Genomic DNA, 19,934 nt, shown 5'->3' on the forward strand with positions numbered 1-19,934 from the left:
GATAACCTGAAAGTCTGTATAGACAAAATGATCGTCTATTTTGACAGGGACATGAGTTGCTATACCTTCAACCTTTCGGAATGTCTGATCTGCCATTTCGAGCTGAATGTATGTTGGTTTTGAGGGCATGGTTCCGAACAAGAGCCGATAGGTGACTACGGCCATTATGTTGACGCCCGATCCGGTGTCGCAAAACGTCTTGTAGAAGTTGTATCCATTAATGGAGCAATAGATGCTTGTCATACCTGGGTCGTCCTTCTTGGTTAGAAACGGTGACTTAAGTCGATGATCTTGACCTTCTTCAACTGCAGTGACCATCTTAACTGACTCGGTCCACACTTGCTTGTTCCTGTTCCTCCTGTTGGTCCTCTTCCTTGGTTCATGTCGGGATTGCTCTGGGATTTGTGCAGTCTTGTTCTTGAAGGAAAACGTCTCCTTCCTCCCTTTGATGTAGAAACTAATCTTAGCAGCACTAGCGTAGACGACAGCTCCCGAGGTGTTCAGGAATGGCCTCCCTAAGATGATAGGTGCCCACTCATCATTACGGTCTCTATCACCACGAAGTCTGCTGGGGCGTATAAGGTACCAACTCGGACGCAGAGGTTCTTCAATATTCCCTTGGGGAAACTTAACGTCCAATCTGCAAACTGCAAACACATGGTTGTTTCTAATAAAGGATATGTAAAAAAATTTTCATAGAGTACCCTGGGCATAATGTTGACGTTAGAGCCAAAGTCACAGAGTGCTTCTGGGAAGTCCACCATGCCAATGGAGATCGGGATGACGGGGCATCCTGGATCGCCTCTCTTGACCGGCAGAAGGTCAGTAGTAACTTCCGTAACGGGGTTACTCCAGTAGTTACCTGTATCAAACATGTCTACAAGATTTGCAGATTCTAATCCTTCTGGTTGTGATGGTATACCGGGGTTAGTAGTAGGAACAGCAGCAGCTATTTGATTTAACTAAGATTCAATCGTTTTATTAAAGCTAATTTGATTCTTGATGGTAGTAGAGAAATTATCCATTCTATTATTTATATTTTTTAACATTTTATCATTAGACGCCAATTTCTTAGATAGGTTATCCATTAGCTTTCCTTGATTAGACACTAACTCTCTCAGAGGTGGAAAATTATTATTATTATTGTAAGAATTATTACCTTGATAATTACTTGAGTAGTTAGGCCTCTGTTGATTCCAACCTTGATTTTGTTTAGGACGGTTGTAGTAGTTGTTGTTGTTGTTGATGTAATTCATATCCTCAAGCATCTCAGTGCAGTGATTGCCTGAGTGTCCAGTATCTCCACACTCTTCACAAGTCATATGAGAGCCATAGATGTGCATGACTTCTTTCTTATCTCCAGCTCTATCATCGAGCCTCTTCATGAGCAGGTCTAGCTTAGCAGATAGCATATCTACCTTCTTGAGCTGGTGCAAACCTCCACCTCTCTTGCGTGTCTGGGTCCTTTCTTCATTCCAGCCTTGGTTAGATGCCATCTTCTCCACAAGAGCTGTGGCTTGTGGTATGGTGAGTGATAGGAATGCTCCTCCAGCTGCAGCATCCATGGTCTCTCGGGCACTATTGTCGAGCCCATGATAAAACGTCTGCATTAGTAGTCAACTCTCCATTCCATGATGGGGACATTCTAGGATGTAGTCTTGGAAGCGCTCCCATGCTTTTGGAACAGATTCATCATGTTGTTGCTGAAAACTTGTAATTTTCCCACGGAGAGCATTGGTCTTGCCCATGGGAAAGAACTTAGCCAGAAAGTTTGTGGAGCAGAGTGCCCACGTAGTATTCTTCTCCTTTGTAGTGTAGAACCACTGCTTCGCTCTCCCCAACAGTGAGAATGGGAAGAGGCGAAGTAGTATAGCATCTCTGGGGATTCCTGATATGGTGAATGTGCTGCAAATCTCCAGGAAGTGTTGGAGATGAGCACTAGCATCTTCGTGTGCCTTCCAACAGAACTAGTTGGATTGCACTATGTTGATAAGTCCAGACTTGAGCTCAAAGTTGCCATCAATCTCTGCAGCAGGTCCAGTGCAGATGTTATTCGTAGTGGGAGCTGAGAACTCGCGTATCGATTTGTTCGCCATGGCTTCGAATTCTGAAGTCATGTTCCGGGTGAAACTTCGGTGATCTTCTTGATTGGATGAAGCTTCGTGCTGAAGTGTTGATGATCTCTTCTTGAGCTTGACTCTTGATTGGATGAAGATTCAGGATTGTCAACAAAATTTCCTAGAAGATGTCTTCTATTCATACATTACCCTGCATAAGATAAAATAGAAAAATATCGGAGTAAAACTGTATGAGAGAATTGATAATCTTAATCATATTAGTGATGCGAATGATGACTTGAAATTCCATATTCATTCTTGATTAGTAATCAACCTTCCCTGGCAACGGTGCCAAAAATGCTTGTTGGGCATTCTTAACGTCACTACCAAAAGTAGACTTAATTTTCTAATTCTGATAACGGCGCCAAAATTGCTAAACCTATCCCTCATGCCACTTAAGCCAAGTTGTCATCCCTAGCATGACATGAAAGACGCGGTATTGAAATATGCAATTGCTCTTCTAAATATATAATAAATGAGATCTGCAAGTGCACAGATTAATACCGATGTAGCATTTTAATCGGGAAGTATTCTAGGTATCGTTATTTATATTTTTACCACTGGGAAGGGATTGCTAAACATCAATGTTGATTATAGAATGGAATATAGAATTGAGTATCTATCATTGCATGTATAATTGAGAGCATTTATCTATCTCTTTCATACAGGGATAAATGTCACATAAAAGATAGATAAAGTATGAATGGTGACAAAGATAATTAATCTGATCAGCATAACTGAGCCACATATAAATGAGAAACATAGCAATCACTCCCCTATAATAATATTGCTCTGCTAGCCCAATACACGAGAGGGGGACTATATAAGAATCAATGGAGCTGTCACTACCACGAACTACCCCGCGATATGGCATATATGGTACAATCGCAGATAAATACGATATAGGCACCACGCCTACACAATACTTATCATTTACCCACTGTACACATGGATAAACGCTATACGATCCTAAACATGTATATAATTCCAATCTAACAAAGCCAAGCATATAACTATGATAAACTAAGAACAATATAATTGTGAATATAAGCAAGTAGAGCAAAGTCATAATCAATATATTGAAGTAGAACAATGTCATATTCATAATATTGAAGAACAAAGCTGAACAATTGAAGAACAGTAGAGAATTACCAAGAATCCTCTTGACAGATCCGGGAACCAATCGAAGATTGACTCCTTCTAGTTCTAATCCTATGTAGCTATGCTAAACTAGAGATCTAATTGATGTGGTGGCTCTAGGGCTTGATCAGAGGCTTCTTCTCCCAAGATGAATAATGAATTAGGGTTGAGAGGTCCTCTCCTCCAGGGGCCAGGGGGTCTGCTTATATAGTCCTTTCAAGTGAATGTGGGCCGTCGGATCAAACCGACATTGATTGAACGGTTCTCCTTGATCCTTTAGGTCGGTGGAGCATGATCCGTGAAGTTGAAGCTGATTGGCCCCGAGGCCAGGGTGGGCGCCCAAGGGGGGAGGGCGGGCGCCCTGCCCCCGAGCCCGTCCGGTCTCCCGTTTGTTCCCGTGGCTTCTGGACTCTTCTAGATGTATGATAATTGCGCGACACGTTAATATCTCTATGTAAACCTGACGTGTGGGCCTTTCCTCCGTAATTCCTGATAACCCCCTACAGAAATAGACAAATACCAAAACTCGTGGAATTCTGTCAGATAAAACCCTAAGTCTGGGTGTCGGTTGCATTTGGATCCTTTTCTTTGTTTATTTGATGATTATATTTGATACTTAAGGACCGTCAACGATCGGCACCCCCAGTTTCGCCGATGAATCAAATTCCTCAATATTCAACAACTACTACTGCAAGACCTGTTACAGGGAGTTTTCAAATGCCAACATTCCAAATGCCTAATGCAAATTCATCGGCAAATCCGTTGCCAACTGAACAGAAGTTTGTGACTCAAACAGGTCATGCTAACCCAGCAATGACAACTAATTATCAACCATCGACAGGACATATGTAAATGAACGCCAATAATGGTTGGACAGAGCAGTTGTTCTTTCCACATATGACACAGCAGAATCATCAGGCTATAGGATTCTAGCAAGGACAGATGCAGATCGGTTTTCAGAATCAAGGGCCGGTAAATCAGCCGATGAATCTCGCTCAACAGATTGGTGGTCAGCAAGCTATGGCCAATGTGATGTTTCCTGGAGATCGTGCACCTCAGAGACACGTGGAAGCTTATCAGCAGGTACCAGAAATTCAACCCGCACATCGACAGGATGCCAATGCCTATTGGGCCGATAAGATAGCAGAGGTCATGAGAGACCAGTTTGGAATAAAACCTAAGGTTAATACTTATTCTTATCGGACACCATATCCTCCTCCTTATGATTTAATTCCACTCCCAAATCGGTACAAGGTACCGGATTTCACTAAATTCTCTGGGCAAGATGACACATCAACCATGGAAGATGTCAATCGGTTCATCATCTAGTGTGGAGAAGGTGCTAACAGAGATGAGTTAAGAGTTCGTTTATTTTCATCATCTTTGTCAGGATCAGCATTTACCTGGTTTATTTCATTGCCTCCGAATTCAGTCATTACGTGGGCCGATCTAGAGAAACAGTTTCACAAGTATTTCTTTTCTAGGTTCACGAAAAGAAAATTACCGATTTGGTAAGATTGAGGCAACCCAATGATGAATCGGTTGAAAGTTTTGTGCAGAGGCTGCAGGATGTAAAGAACAAATGTTACAGTCTGGTTCTGGACGATCGACAGTTAGCCGATTTGGCTTTCCAGGGGTTATTGCCACACATCAAAGATAAATATGCTTCTTAGGAATTTGAAAGCTTTAGTTATTTGGTGCAGAGGATTTCTGATCAATATATCAAGGTTTTTGAATCTATAAAAGCCTGGAATAAGAAAGTATCATTTGTTGATGAGGCAATGAGTTCAGATTCTGCTACTCCATTTTGCTGTGGGTCGCCCAACATAGAATACTGGGCTACTATGTCATTTCCTGTAAGAACCTTGCAAACGGTCTAGGAACTTGTCCATAAGGGGTATGTCGACCGTAGTACTCCCCCACGGTTAGATCTTACTACTTTGATTTTTTTGTCTAGTTGATTTTCAACCTCAGCCTTGAATATTTTAAACTTGTCTAAAGCTTCTGAACATTCTTTGATTGGATAGATATATCCAAAGCATGAGTAGTCATCTGTGAATGTGATGAAGGAATCAAAACCATCCACAAATGTCACTAGAAAAGGTCCACAAATGTCTGTGTGGAACAATTCTAGTACTCCCATTCTTCACTTAGCGCCTTTCTTTATGTTCTTTACTAACTTGTCTTTAATGCAATCAATGCATTGCTCTAACTCTGAGAGTTCTAGTGGTGGGAGGATTGATTCTTTGACTAAGCGTTCTATTCTCCTCCTCGAAATATGGCCTAAACGATAGTGCCATAATTTCGATGAGGAATCAATTCTCTTTCTTTTCTTGCTTGCATATGTGGATATTGCATTCTCAGCGTTATTACATTCAGCATTCACATTCTCAGACATAGATAATAAATAAAGTTTGTCTTGTCAGAAGGCAAGACCCACACATTTATTATTTAACTGTAGCTTACAATCATTCTTGCTGTAATGGCAATCAAAACCATAGTCTGACAAACATGAAACTGAAACTAAATTTCTAGCTAAAGAGGGAACATAAAGAACATCATGCAACTCAAGTGTGAAACCGCTAGCTAAATCTAGAGATAAATTTCCTATAGCTTGAACTTCACCTTCAACACCAGTGGCCACCTTAATATGTCTTTCTCCTCTTTGAAGGGTTCTCCCTCCAATGAATCCCTGCAAAGAGTTTGCAACATGAACAATTGCTCCTGAGTCAATCCACCATGTGGATCTAGCATAACTTAGATATAAGGATTCATCAACAAAAATTATAATGTCCTCAATTTTTACTAGGCAGTGTCTCATAAACTTAGGACAATCATGCTTCTAATGCCCTGTCTCATTGCACCATCTACAACAATTCGGTTCCTCCTGCTTCTGCTGGTTGTCTTGCTTTAGCTGTGCTTTGTACTGTGAAGAGCTTTTTTGTTGTAGAATGGTTTCTTGTTCTTTCCTTTCACAAAGTTCACAAAACTACCATTTGCATTCTTTAGCCTTTCTTCCTCTTGCACACACATAACAATCACCTTCTCTAAATCCCACTCCTCTGGCTGTGTGTTGTAGTTAACAGCAAAAGTCTCATACTCTTTGGGAAGTAAGTTTAGAGCTTGGTGAATGATAAAACCATCTGAGAGTGGCATCTTTAGCTTTTCTAACTTTGCTGCCATGGTGCTCATGCTCAAAATGTGCTCTCTCACACTACCCCCAGTGAACCTCATGTTAGTAGGGTGGAAGCATGAGCTTTGGTGGAACCAGTGAACTGATTTTTCACTTTCTCAAGGTATTATTTTGCTGTGTCACATTGTGGGATGACACCTCTTAAGCCCTCTCTGATGGTTTTCTTGATGACAATCTTGCACTTGCGGTTTGACTTTTCCCACTTGTACTTATCAAGATCATACTTTGCTCTAATAGGAGCATAGTCTTGCTTCCGATTAGCAAAAGCTTCATCGGTCTCATTCTGGGCCCTTTCGGGCTCCTCTGGCTCAGTAGGCTTTGGCTCCTGTCTCAGTAAGTGCTAGAGCTGCTGTTGGGTATTCTTAACATCATTACCAAAAGTAGACTAAGTTCTCTAAATCTAGTAACGGTGCCAAAAATGCCAAACCTATCCCTCACACCACTTAAGCCAAGTTGTCATCCCCAGCATGATATGAGAGACGCGGTACTGAAATATGCAATTGCTCTTCTAAATAAATAATGAATGGGATCTGCAAGCGCACAGATTAATATCGATGCAGCATTTTAACCGGGAAGTATTCCAGGTATCGTTATTTATATTTTTACCACTGGGAAGGGATTAGCAATCATCACTATTGATTACAGAATAGAATATAAGATTGAGTATCTATCATTGCATGTATAATTGAGAACATTATATCTAACTCTTTCATACAGGGATAAGTGTCACATAAAAGATATATGAAATAATAATAGTGACAAGGATAACTAATCTGATCTAGCCACATAATAAATATGATAAGCACCTCAATTAGATACTCTAGAAAGTCATTAGCATGGTATTAGAACGAACTACAAGAATATTCCCTAAGTTATTCTTAACTATATAGTCTAGCATTATCATAGTTAGTGCAAGCATACTTAGCAATCATTGTGAGACAAGACTACGCCCATGCATAGTGATATTAGCAAGGAATATGAGAAACATAGCAATCACTCCCCTGTAATAATGTTGCTCTGCCAGCCCAATACACGAGAGGGGGACTATATAAGAATCAATGAAGCTGTCACTATCACGAACCACCCCACGATCTAGCATATTGGGTACAATCGCAGATAAATACTGTATAAGCACCACGCCTACACAATATCTATCATTTACCCATGGATCCGATGGATAAACGCTATACGATCCTAAGCATGTATATAGATCAAATCTAACTAAGCCAAGTACATAACTATGATAAACTAAGAACAATATAATCTTGAATATAAGCAAGTAGAGCAAAGTCATAAGCAATATATTGAAGTAGAACAAAGTCATATTCATAATATTGAAGAACAAAGATAATTAGAAAGTAATTAGAAGCACAATTAGAGAATTACCAAGAATCCTCCTGACAGATCCGGAAACCAATCAAAGATTGACTCCTTCTAGTTCTAATCCTATGTAGCTATGCTAATCTAGATATCTAATTGATGTGGTGGCTCTAATCTTGATCAGAGGCTTCTTCTCCCTTGAAGAACAATGAATTTGGGTTGAGAGGCTCTCTCCTCTAGGGGCCAGGGGGTCTGATTTTATAGTCCCTTCAAGTGAATATGGGCCGTTGGATCAAACCGACATAGATTGCATGGTTTAGATTCATCCTTTAGGTCGGTGGAGATCTCCCACGAAGCAGAGTCCTGATTGGACTCAGGAGGTGGGCGGGCGCCCTGATCACTTGGGCGGGCGCCCAGGGTCAGGCCCTGTTTCGCCTCCGCTTCGGTCTCGTGGCTTCTGGAGTCTTCTAGATGTAAGATAATTGCGCGGCACGTTGATATCTCTATGTAATCCCGACGTGTGGGCCTTTCTTCCGTATTTCCTGATAACCCCCTACAGAAATAGACAAACACCAAAACTCGTGGAATTCTGTCAGATAAAACCCTAAGTCTAGATGTTGATTTCATTTGGATCCTTTTCTTTGTTTATTTGATAATTAAATTTGGTACTTAAGGACCGTCAACAAACTCCCCCAAGCTTACCTCTTGCTCGTCCCTGAGCAAGGATAGACTCAGCTATGGATCATAAGTTGTTGCAATATCTTTAAAAATTGACGGTACACGTGCTTTTTAAATAAGATCTTATCTCTGAGTTAGAGTAAACTGTCAAGACTTAAAACTTACTTACTTTACCTTCACCATGGGACTTGTAACCGTCACTTCTGTCTTGAGTGGTTAAAAGATAGAACAGTCTAGCCAAGTGTCATGTCTCTTATTCTTGATCAGCTATAGCTCTGGAGTTTTTGCAGATTTTCAAATAAAACTCAGAGATTCCTTGTATGATTCTCTCAGATCTCTCTTTTGTGGTATTTCTGGATCCTTACCAAGGCAATGATGGTATATGCCTTCTCTCAAGAGATGTAGTATTTGTGGTATAAGGCATAGTAACATTGCCTTCTCTCTCACCCTACTCTAATAAGGCTTTAATATCTGGAGCTCATAGGTGGGAGATAAAGTATACATACTTACAAGACATTTATTGTATAGTCAAATCGTGGATCCAAAGAAACAAATCAATAAGTTTAATCAAGATGTGCATGTGTGGCGAATGAATGGTGTATGGTGATGATGGTGATAACAATGGTGAAAGTCTAATTCTATTTTTGCTCTTTTGAGGGGATATCATACCTTTCTTGCTCTTTTGAAACTTTTTGAGGAGAATGAGATGCTCTTCTTTTTGTTTTCTCTCAGGTGGGTATCTTGTACCCCTAATTCTACTGTCGGACACTTGTCTATTTTTACCTCTCGTCTCACTTTTTCTTTTCTTTCGAGGTTCCGAGCACTTGCTCCTTTTTATTTCCTCGTATATATTTTTTTTCTTTTTTTTAGAGCACTCATCTCTTGAGATAATATAGCAAGTGGTAGTAACAAGATAACTTGAGCATTTATTTCACAAGGGAAAAACAAAAATATTTTTGGCTATTCTCTCCCGGATTAGGAGTAGAATATTTTGGGTGATTCTGGAGATGGAAATGGATGGATATATGTGGATGGTACTTCCAGAGTAGAAGTAGCATATATGAGTGAACGTGCAAGTGAAATCTCGATTTAACCACATGACAAGCTCCTGAGGGTCTACACAGCTTGACCACACTCAATGCTCATAAACAGTAAATAGTAAATGTGTGGCTCAAAGTCTAGCAAGCATGTATATATGGCTGTGGTAGGAATTTAAAACTCTCATCATACAGGAACTCATCATGCAACATTTTAAAGATTTTCAAAGATAAAATTCTCCAGAATTCTAGCATCTCTAGGAATGGATAAACAGCAGCTCAACCTTCCCATATCGTATCCGTTAACAACTTAGACTTTAGATCAAGTTTTCATCCCACAAGTTTAGGTCTAGAGGAAGCTTTAAATTATAACAGTTATGTCTAAACTTGAGAGAGAACTTAAAATATTCAAATTAGGAAGAGCAACTATTCATCATATCCATGCTTAAGTTTTATTTAGATACAGATTAGCATAGCCACTTTATTTATTTATTAATCACACTAAGCAAAAGATATATATATATATATATAAGCATAAAATCTTTATTTGGTTTTTCATAGTTATGTATTTTAATATAGTATAAGTATAAAGATAGATAGATAGATAGATAGATAGATAGATAGAAATACTTATCGAGATAAATAGGGGTGCTCTCCCCCAAGCTGAATTTTGACGTAATTTCTCTTGATGTAGCTAGCAGGCGGCAGAGGTGTATTTGAAAGTCAGCAGCATTCTGACAGCGATTAGAATGTCCTCGGTCTGCTAGTCTTCTTGATTCTTAAATTCTGTGGAGCTCAAATAGACAACAAAGCTTGTGGAACTGATTAAGTGTTAGCATAAATATCTAGCCTTTATCATGTTGAGACTCCTTAATAATTATTACTCCCTGTTTTTATATTTTCATTTTATAAAGCAGAAAAATATTTATTTTATTTTTATGCCACCACAGTGAATGTACTAATGGGTGTTATGCCACTCGCATACTCACATGGGGCTTACTATTTTTCACATATTTTATTTTATTTTTAAGATAGTATGAACTTGATTAACTAAGCAAATTATTTGAAATAATTGAAAGGGAAAGGATAACTACCAAGTTTACCTCTTGGCAAGGCGTTCGGCGTTTTTAAGTCCTCCGAACGGGACTCTCCAATTTCTTTAATCGTCCTGAGGTTCGTTGGGTGGCGTAGTCGGTACTTCCGGCAGCGTCTCCTCTTCTTGTATAGTTATCTTTATTTTCCATACCTGACTCGGTGCTTCAATCTTCTCTGGATAATTCTGTTTAAACTCAACGTCTTCTGACCTTACAACTTCTCCTTCATAGTCTGCCCATCCGTTCTTGATGATCTGCCTCCTCTGGTTGCGGTTGCGTCTCTTTCTTACCTGCTTAGATTCTTCAATGATATAGTTAGGGTCAATAAAATAACGGCGTACCTTCTCTGAGGGGAAGTGCATATGGACTTCTCCGGTTCCAATGTTGATAATTGCTTTAACGGTGCTGAGGAACGGTCTTCCAAGGATGATGGGTGGATCGTACTCATCTTCTCCCATGTCAACAACTTGAAAGTCTGTGTAGACAAAGTGATCGTCTATTTTGACTGGGACATCAGTTACTGTTCCTTTAACTTCTCGAAATGTCTGATCTGCCATCTGGAGCTGAATGTATGTTGGTTTTAGTGGCATGGTCCCGAACAAGAGCCGATAGGTGACTGCGGCAATTATGTTGACGCCCGATCCGGTGTCGCAAATCGTCTTGTAAAAGTTGTATCCATTTATGGAGCAGTAAATGCTTGGCATTCCTGGGTCGTCCTTCTTAGTCAAAAACGGTGACTTAAGTTGGTGATCTTGGCCTCCATGAACTACAGTGACCATCTTAGCTGACTCGGTCCATACTTGCTTGTTCCTGTTTCTCCTGTTGGTCCTCTTCATTGATTTACGTCTGGATTGATCTGGAATTTGTGTAGTCTTGTTCTTGAAGAAAAATGTCTCCTTCTTCCCTTTGACGTAGAAACTGATCTTGGCAGCACTGGCGTAGATGATAGCTCCCGTGGTGTTCAAGAATGGCCTCCCTAGGATGATAGGTGCTCTCTCATCATTTCCGGTCTCTACCACTACGAAGTCTGCTGGGGCATATAAGGTACCAACTCAGACACAAAGGTTCCTCACGATTCCTTTTGGAAAAGTTATCGTCTGATCTGCAAACTGCAAACACATGGTTGTTTCTAATAAAGGATATGTAAAGAATTTTTCATAAAGTACCCTGGGTATAATGTTGACGCTGGAGCCAAAATCACAGAGTGCTTCTGGGACATCCACCATGCCGATGGAGATTGGGATGACGGGGCGTCCTGGATCGCCTCTCTTGACCGGCAGGAGGTCAGTAGAGAATTCAGTGATGGGGTTACTCCAATTACCTGCATCAAACATGTCTACAAGATTTGCAGATTCTAATCCTTCCAGTTGTGATGGTATACCGGGGTTAGTAGTAGGAACAGCAGCAGCTATTTGATTTAACTGAGATTCAATCATTTTATTAAAGCTAATTTGATTCTTGATGGCAGTAGAGAAATTATCCATTCTATTATTTATATTTTCTAGCATTTTATCATTAGATGCCAATTTCTTAGATAGGTTATCCATTAGCTTTCCTTGATTAGACACTAACTCTCTCAAAGGTGGAAAATTATTATTATTGTTGTAAGAATTGTTACCTTGATAATTACCTGAGTAGTTAGGCCTCTGTTGATTCCAACCTTGATTTTATTGAGGGCGGTTGTAGTAGTTGTTGTTGTTGTTGTTGATGTAGTTCACATCCTCAAGCATCTCAGGGCAGTGGTTGCCTGAGTGTCCAGTGTCTCCACACTCCTCACAAGTCATGTGAGAGTCATAGATGTGCATAACTTCTTTCTTGTCTCCAGCTTTATCGTCGACCTTCTTCATGAGCAGGTCTAGCTTTGCAGACAGCATGTCTACCTCCTTCAGCTGATGCATACCTCCACCTCTCTTGCGTGTCTGGGTCCTCTCTTCATTCCAGCTTTGGTTGGACGCCATCTTCTCCACAAGAGCTGTGGCTTGTGGTATAGTAAGTGATAAGAATGCTCCTCCAGCTGCAGCATCCATGGTTTCTCGAGCACTGTTGCCGAGCCCATGATAAAACGTCTGCATCAATAGCCAACTCTCCATTCCATGATGGGGACATTCTAGAATGTAGTCTTGAAAGCGCTCCCATGCTTTTGGAACAGATTCATCATTTTGTTGCTGAAAACTCGTAATCTTCCCACGGAGAGCATTGGTCTTGCCCATGGGAAAGAACTTTGCCAGGAAGTTTGTTGAGCAGAGTGCCCACGTAGTATTCTTCTCCTTTGTAGCGTAGAACCACTGCTTCGCTCTTCCTAACAGTGAGAATGGGAAGAGGCGAAGTAGTATAGCATCTTTGGAAACTCCTGATATGGTGAATGTGTTGCAAATCTCCAGGAAGTGTTGTAAATGAGCACTAGCATCTTCGTGTGCCTTCCCACAGAACTGGTTGGATTGCACCATGTTGATAAGTCCAGGCTTGAGCTCAAAGTTGCCATCGATCTCTGCAGCAGGTCCAGTGCGGATGTTGTCCGTAGTGGGAGCTGAGAACTCGCGGATTGATTTGTTCGCCATGGCTTCGAACTCTGAAGACAAGTTCCGGTGATCTTCTTGATTGGATGAAGCTTCTTGCTGAAGTGTTGATGATTTCTTGAGCTTGGCTCTCGTCTTCTTGAATAATGCTTCGGGATTGTCAACAAAATTTCCTGGAAGATGTCTTCTATTCATACATTCCCCTGCATAAGATAAAATAGAAAAATATCGGGGTAAAACTGTATGAGAGAATAGATAAGCTCAATCATATTAGTGATGCGAATGATAACTCAAAATCTTTTATTCCATTCCTGATCAGTAATCAACCTTCCCCGGCAACGGCGCCAAAAATGCTTGTTGGGTATTCTTAACATCATTACCAAAAGTAGACTAAGTTCTCTAAATCTAGTAACGGTGCCAAAAATGCCAAACCAATCCCTCACACCACTTAAGCCAAGTTGTCATCCCCAGCATGATATGAGAGACGCGGTATTGAAATATGCAATTGCTCTTCTAAATAAATAATGAATGGGATCTGCAAGCGCACAGATTAATACCGATGCAGCATTTTAACCGGGAAGTATTCCAGGTATCGTTATTTATATTTTTACCACTGGGAAGGGATTAGCAATCATCACTATTGATTACAGAATAGAATATAAGATTGAGTATCTATCATTGCATGTATAATTGAGAACATTATATCTAACTCTTTCATACAGGGATAAGTGTCACATAAAAGATATATGAAATAATAATAGTGACAAGGATAACTAATCTGATCTAGCCACATAATAAATATGATAAGCACCTCAATTAGATACTCTAGAAAGTCATTAGCATGGTATTAGAACGAACTACAAGAATATTTCCTAAGTTATTCTTAACTATATAGTCTAGCATTATCATAGTTAGTGCAAGCATACTTAGCAATCATTGTGAGACAAGACTACGCCCATGCATAGTGATATTAGCAAGGAATATGAGAAACATAGCAATCACTCCCCTGTAATAATGTTGCTCTGCCAGCCCAATACACGAGAGGGGGACTATATAAGAATCAATGAAGCTGTCACTATCACGAACCACCCCACGATCTGACATATTGGGTACAATCGCAGATAAATACGGTATAAGCACCACGCCTACACAATATCTATCATTTACCCATGGATCCGATGGATAAACGCTATACGATCCTAAGCATGTATATAGATCAAATCTAACTAAGCCAAGTACATAACTATGATAAACTAAGAACAATATAATCTTGAATATAAGCAAGTAGAGCAAAGTCATAAGCAATATATTGAAGTAGAACAAAGTCATATTCATAATATTGAAGAACAAAGATAATTAGAAAGTAATTAGAAGCACAATTAGAGAATTACCAAGAATCCTCCTGACAGATCCGGAAACCAATCGAAGATTGACTCCTTCTAGTTCTAATCCTATGTAGCTATGCTAATCTAGATATCTAATTGATGTGGTGGCTCTAATCTTGATCAGAGGCTTCTTCTCCCTTGAAGAACAATGAATTTGGGTTGAGAGGCTCTCTCCTCCAGGGGCCAGGGGGTCTGATTTTATAGTCCCTTCAAGTGAATATGGGCCGTTGGATCAAACCGACATAGATTGCATGGTTTAGATTCATCCTTTAGGTCGGTGGAGATCTCCCACGAAGCAGAGTCCTGATTGGACTCAGGAGGTGGGCGGGCGCCCAGGGTCAGGCCCCGTTTCGCCTCCGCTTCGGTCTCGTGGCTTCTGGAGTCTTCTAGATGTAAGATAATTGCGCGGCACGTTGATATCTCTATGTAATCCCGACGTGTGGGCCTTTCTTCCGTATTTCCTGATAACCCCCTGCAGAAATAGACAAACACCAAAACTCGTGGAATTCTGTCAGATAAAACCCTAAGTCTAGATGTTGATTTTATTTGGATCCTTTTCTTTGTTTATTTGATAATTAAATTTGGTACTTAAGGACCGTCAACAGCTGCATCAAGTTCCTCGCGCCACAGAACATAGTTCTGCCCCGTCAGCTTTGGGATTGCACTAATGAAGTGCATCGCATTGACCACTTGGTCTGAAATTAAACATGAGATAATAGTGAGAACATCGATATTAAATATAGGAAAAATAATTGCATATGTTAATTTAACGTTGGTCAAAATCAAGATATACAAAAATTAACTCTCTACATAAATTCTAATCACCGTTGGGCAGAATAGAATAAATACATAAAAATTGGAACTGGTTATTTGCAATATTGCTATTATTAACGTTGGTCAAAAAATAACAATATCATAAAAATTCTGAGCTTTAAAACTCGGTTTCTCAAATTAAATATCTCGTTGGTTCAAATTAATATGAGAATTAAAGATATAACTTGCGCAGCGGAAATCTTTGGTTAACTTGCTTTTCAGAAGCTTTTCTTGCTTAAAGTTGTTCTCTAAAAAATTATCACGTTTGTGAAAATTAATTAGAGATTAAACTAGAATGATCAATAATAAAAAACATATAGAAAAAGCTTCTGAAAAAAAGATGATTGTGCTTAAATGGGCCGCGACCAACCATTCGTCCCACGGCCACTTGCGCGGCCCACGGCAGCCTGGCGGAAACCCGCCTGCCCTGCGCGCCGTTGGATTGGCCATGTCCCGATCGGACGGTTGAGCACGCGTTTCGGGGTGCCAAAACTGCCTGCTCGCCACCCCCTTCCAAAACCCTAGACTCAGTCTCATTCTCTCCTTCTCTACAGTTCTCCACATGACGGCGGCCCATGGCTTTGGGGAAAAGAGCGCTGCCGGTCAGGAACTGAGCTGCCGCCGGCGGTGGCCTTGGCTGGAGGAAGGACCTGGTGCCACCCGCCGATCCCCTCGCCGGTGCACGCGTCCATACATTGCAGGGCGCGCCGCCGTCGTGTGGTCCGATGGTGGTGCCGGCTTGCTGCGCTACGGTGACGGTGAGTAGGAGACCCAGATAGGTCTCCTTTCTCGCCTGATCTTGCTGCTGATTCGCTCTGTTTTTCCTTCTTCTTCGATCTGGATTTTGCCGATCAAACCGGTCTATGGTTCTTGCTAGGGTTAGGTGCGATGGAAATAATCCCCCACCATCTTGCTGTGATTTCTTTGCTATTCTAATCCCGAATCCGGTCTACGAACTAGATCGGCTGATACCATTGTTTGATTCTAGGATTAGGATCTTCTAGCAGTACATCGGATCGGGATGCTTGATCACAAATAGATATAGACAGTGCCACATATATGTATATATACTAGATCTATTACAACTGAGTAGAAATAGAGGTTAGGGATTCGGCCATCGGCGTTGTCGGTGAGAGCAGCTCCTGCACTGTCCATGTTGAGGGTGTTGACGCGGCGGTGGAGTAGATCCCGTCATCCTTCGGGCCTCCATAGGCAATGACCGACGACGGCGGGGTAGGAGTAGGAGGGTGGCGGCGCGGTGGCGCTTCCCAATGCCACTGCGCACTGTCGATCGGCGACCTAGGGTTGTGAGTAGGGTTTGGCGGTGCGCGATGAACCTCGTGTCGTGTGCCTGTAGCCCCCTACTCCTATTTATATGGCGCAGCGCGTCGCGGGCCCACTAACCATAGATCGGTTGGCCACCTCGATCAGGGCACGATCCTGGGGGAAAAGGCCCCAGCCATTGGGCTGGGCCTGAGATCAATCTAACAGCCTAGCCTTCACGGCGCTAATGCGTCCACTTAGGCCGCTCGGCCACTCACGCATGCGCTGCTATGGTCGTTGGCCATCTGTTGTACACTATATATGTACCCATACATGATCAATGAAGATTGTCCAGTTGATCAATATTACTCTACATGGTATCAGTGTTTTCTTCGATTCTAACCAATCCCTTCGCTTCTTCTTCCGCGCCCATGGCTCCCTCTTCCGTCCATTCTGACTCCAACGATGGCTCCGACATCGTGTCTTCTGCCGCGTCGCAGATCCAGACCCTCTCCATTCTCCACCACGTCCCGGTCATCCTCGACCTCGACGAGGGCAACTTTGGCTAGTGGCGCCACTTCTTCGACTCTACTCTCGGCAAATTCGGCCTCAAGGGCCATATCTGCTCGACGACTCCCGACGACGAGCGCGACGGCGAGTGGCGCATGGTGGACTCATGCGTCGTGAACTGGATCCTCGCCACCGTCTCCAAGGGCGTCTTTGACATTGTCTGTCGCGATCGCCACAACGCCTTCACCCTCTAGCACGCCATCGAAGGTCTCTTCCAGGACAATGAAATGCAGCGCGCCGTCTATCTTGAGGCTGAGCTGCGTTCAACGGTGCAGGGTGACCTGTCCATGAATGACTACTACACCAAGCTCAAGCAGATCACCGACCAGCTGCGCCACATCGGCCACCCCATCTCCGAGCCGAGCCAAGTGCTCAATCTTCTTCGCGGCCTCAACCCCAAGTTGATCAATATTACTCTACACCAGCCCACAATAAATCCAACAAGAATCAGATTGTCTGTGAAGAAGTTGACTTGATTCATCCCAAGCCCAGCACTGATTCCTGAGGCTAGCGATAGAGCTACCGCTTTAGCCATGAGAATTAATCTGCAATTCTCAGCATGCGCTTTGATGAAGAGCCTGAGATTTTTTTTCTGGATCAAATATGAAGATTCCTAAGCCGACTTTCCTTGATTCCTTCATTTGTCCATCTTGTGCAAGGGAGGCATCTGTATAGCATTTAGAGCTGTCAAGCAAGACAGAGAGCTGGCATGCTCCCTGGTTGCTTTGAGGTTCTAAAGTGTTGAGTTCTTGATCAACCTGGTAGCTCCCTCTGGTTGCTTTGAGGTTCTAAAGCTGCAATTCTCACTATGTTGTCCACATTCCGATGACCCGTAAAACTTGAGTTACTTGCGCCGATTTGTGTCTTTTGCTCCTTCTTGTTCAGCGACGAAATACTAGTATTAATATGCGCCTGAACAACGTAGTGGACCTGCAAGACCGACCATTTTTGCTTGCAAAAACGCAGCTCATTTCGAGCTTTCCAGATGTACCATAATTTCGAGCTCATTTCGAGCTCATTTGGAAGCATGGTTTCATCAGTGGTCTGAGGTGTAATTAGAGATTCTAGTGCTACCTCTATGCCACCGTGTTCTTGTGGAAGTCCCTGAAGATCTTGACGGAGTTCTGTTAGAGTGTTGGCCGGTTAGAGAACCGCACAGCTCTAGAGAAACTGCAATGGAAGAATAAGCTCTAAGTCTCCAAAGAAAAGTTTTCACATTGGGGGAGATGAACTTGTGCTTCCAAGCTCGACGGAGAATATGCAGAGCCCCTGCATTAATACTTCTTACCCCTTGGGATGGAAGTTGTACCTGCAATTACTTGTTAAGGTACCTAAAGGCATCTTTAGTAGAGCAGTGCCCTCTTTTGGACGGTTTCCATCTAATCGTATCTGTGTTATTGGAGGGGACAAGTATAATTTTTTGAATCGCATTTTTCGCATGATTGTCAATTTTTTTGTAAATAAGGTTGTTATATATTCCAAGTGAAGATCCCTGGGTTCCAAAGTTCAGAGAATAAATTTGGAAGGCTATTAACAGTCACAAGCTAGTTCAGATGATTATGAATTTCATTCCAGATATCACACCAGGGGGTAGACCAAATACTATAGTGTCACCTCTACGATGAGGACATCCTAACCATGCACGCTAGCTCAAGTCTAAAGGATACAAATCAAGGGCCAATTATGTGTAGCCATGCAAAACAACTCCAAAAAGAGGTGAACTCACTCCTAGCTGAAATTAACTTTGTTATACATGAGAATGTTATACTCCCTCCATCCCAATTTATAAGTCATTCCAAGAATCTTGGAGAGTCAAAACATCTTAAGTTTGACCAATATTATAGAAAAAATTTGAAATTTGATTGGCATTAATATGAAAATATAAATAATGAAGAACCTAATGCTACTTAGTTGGAATCACAAATGTTATTATGTTATCATATAAATTTGGTCAAATTTGAGATGCTTTGACTCTCCAAGATTCTTGAAATGACTTATAATTTAGGATGGAGGGAGTACTGCCTAAGTGTTCTACCTTGATTATGCTTATAGGTTTAAAGTGGTGGAAGAATCGTACCAGTACAGTCCAAAACAGACCATTAGAAGAAATGTTCATATCTCTCCACCCTGAGAAGCTTTTGAAGCCCATGAAGACATTTTGGAAAACTCATCAAGTCTATTTTCTGATGCAACAAACCTCACCACTTTTGGACGTGCCAATGTTGAGATATACATAGCTTAGTCAATATTGCTCTAAAGATCAACAGTCATCTTGGAACAGGATATTGGTACAACTTCTTGGGCAAAACTGTATCAATCCATAATGTATCTTGGAACAGGATATTGGTACACCCTCCTTGTCCTTACAGATCGAAGATGAAGGGTGGACCATTAGCTATTACCTGAACAAGGATGGTTTTCTCAAGTTCTAATTAATATGCCACCATGTCCAGGCTAGGTCTTTTGGATCACTGTAACACCCAAAAATTTTATTTCTTTAAAATAGATGAATTGAATTTAAATGAATTATTTTGTGAGCATTTCAATATAGGAAAAATAAATAAATTTAGAGAAATTAAAATTTAATATAAGTTTAGATTAACATTTTTTGTTGCATTCATGCTGTCACATTTTCTTTTGTGATGTGTGGCTTTCCGCAAAGGAATTTGAATTCAAATTTCATTTTGAAAAGAGTTTGAAAATTTTGTTTGGAAAAATAAAAAGGAAAAAGCTTTTCTCTTCCCCCTTTCTCTCTTTCGGCCTTTTGGCCTAGAAACTCCCCCCCCCCCCCCTACCCGTGGTAGCAAC

This window comes from Sorghum bicolor, chromosome 6 (assembly GCF_000003195.3).
Source record: "Sorghum bicolor cultivar BTx623 chromosome 6, Sorghum_bicolor_NCBIv3, whole genome shotgun sequence".
Taxonomy (NCBI): Eukaryota; Viridiplantae; Streptophyta; class Magnoliopsida; order Poales; family Poaceae; genus Sorghum; species Sorghum bicolor.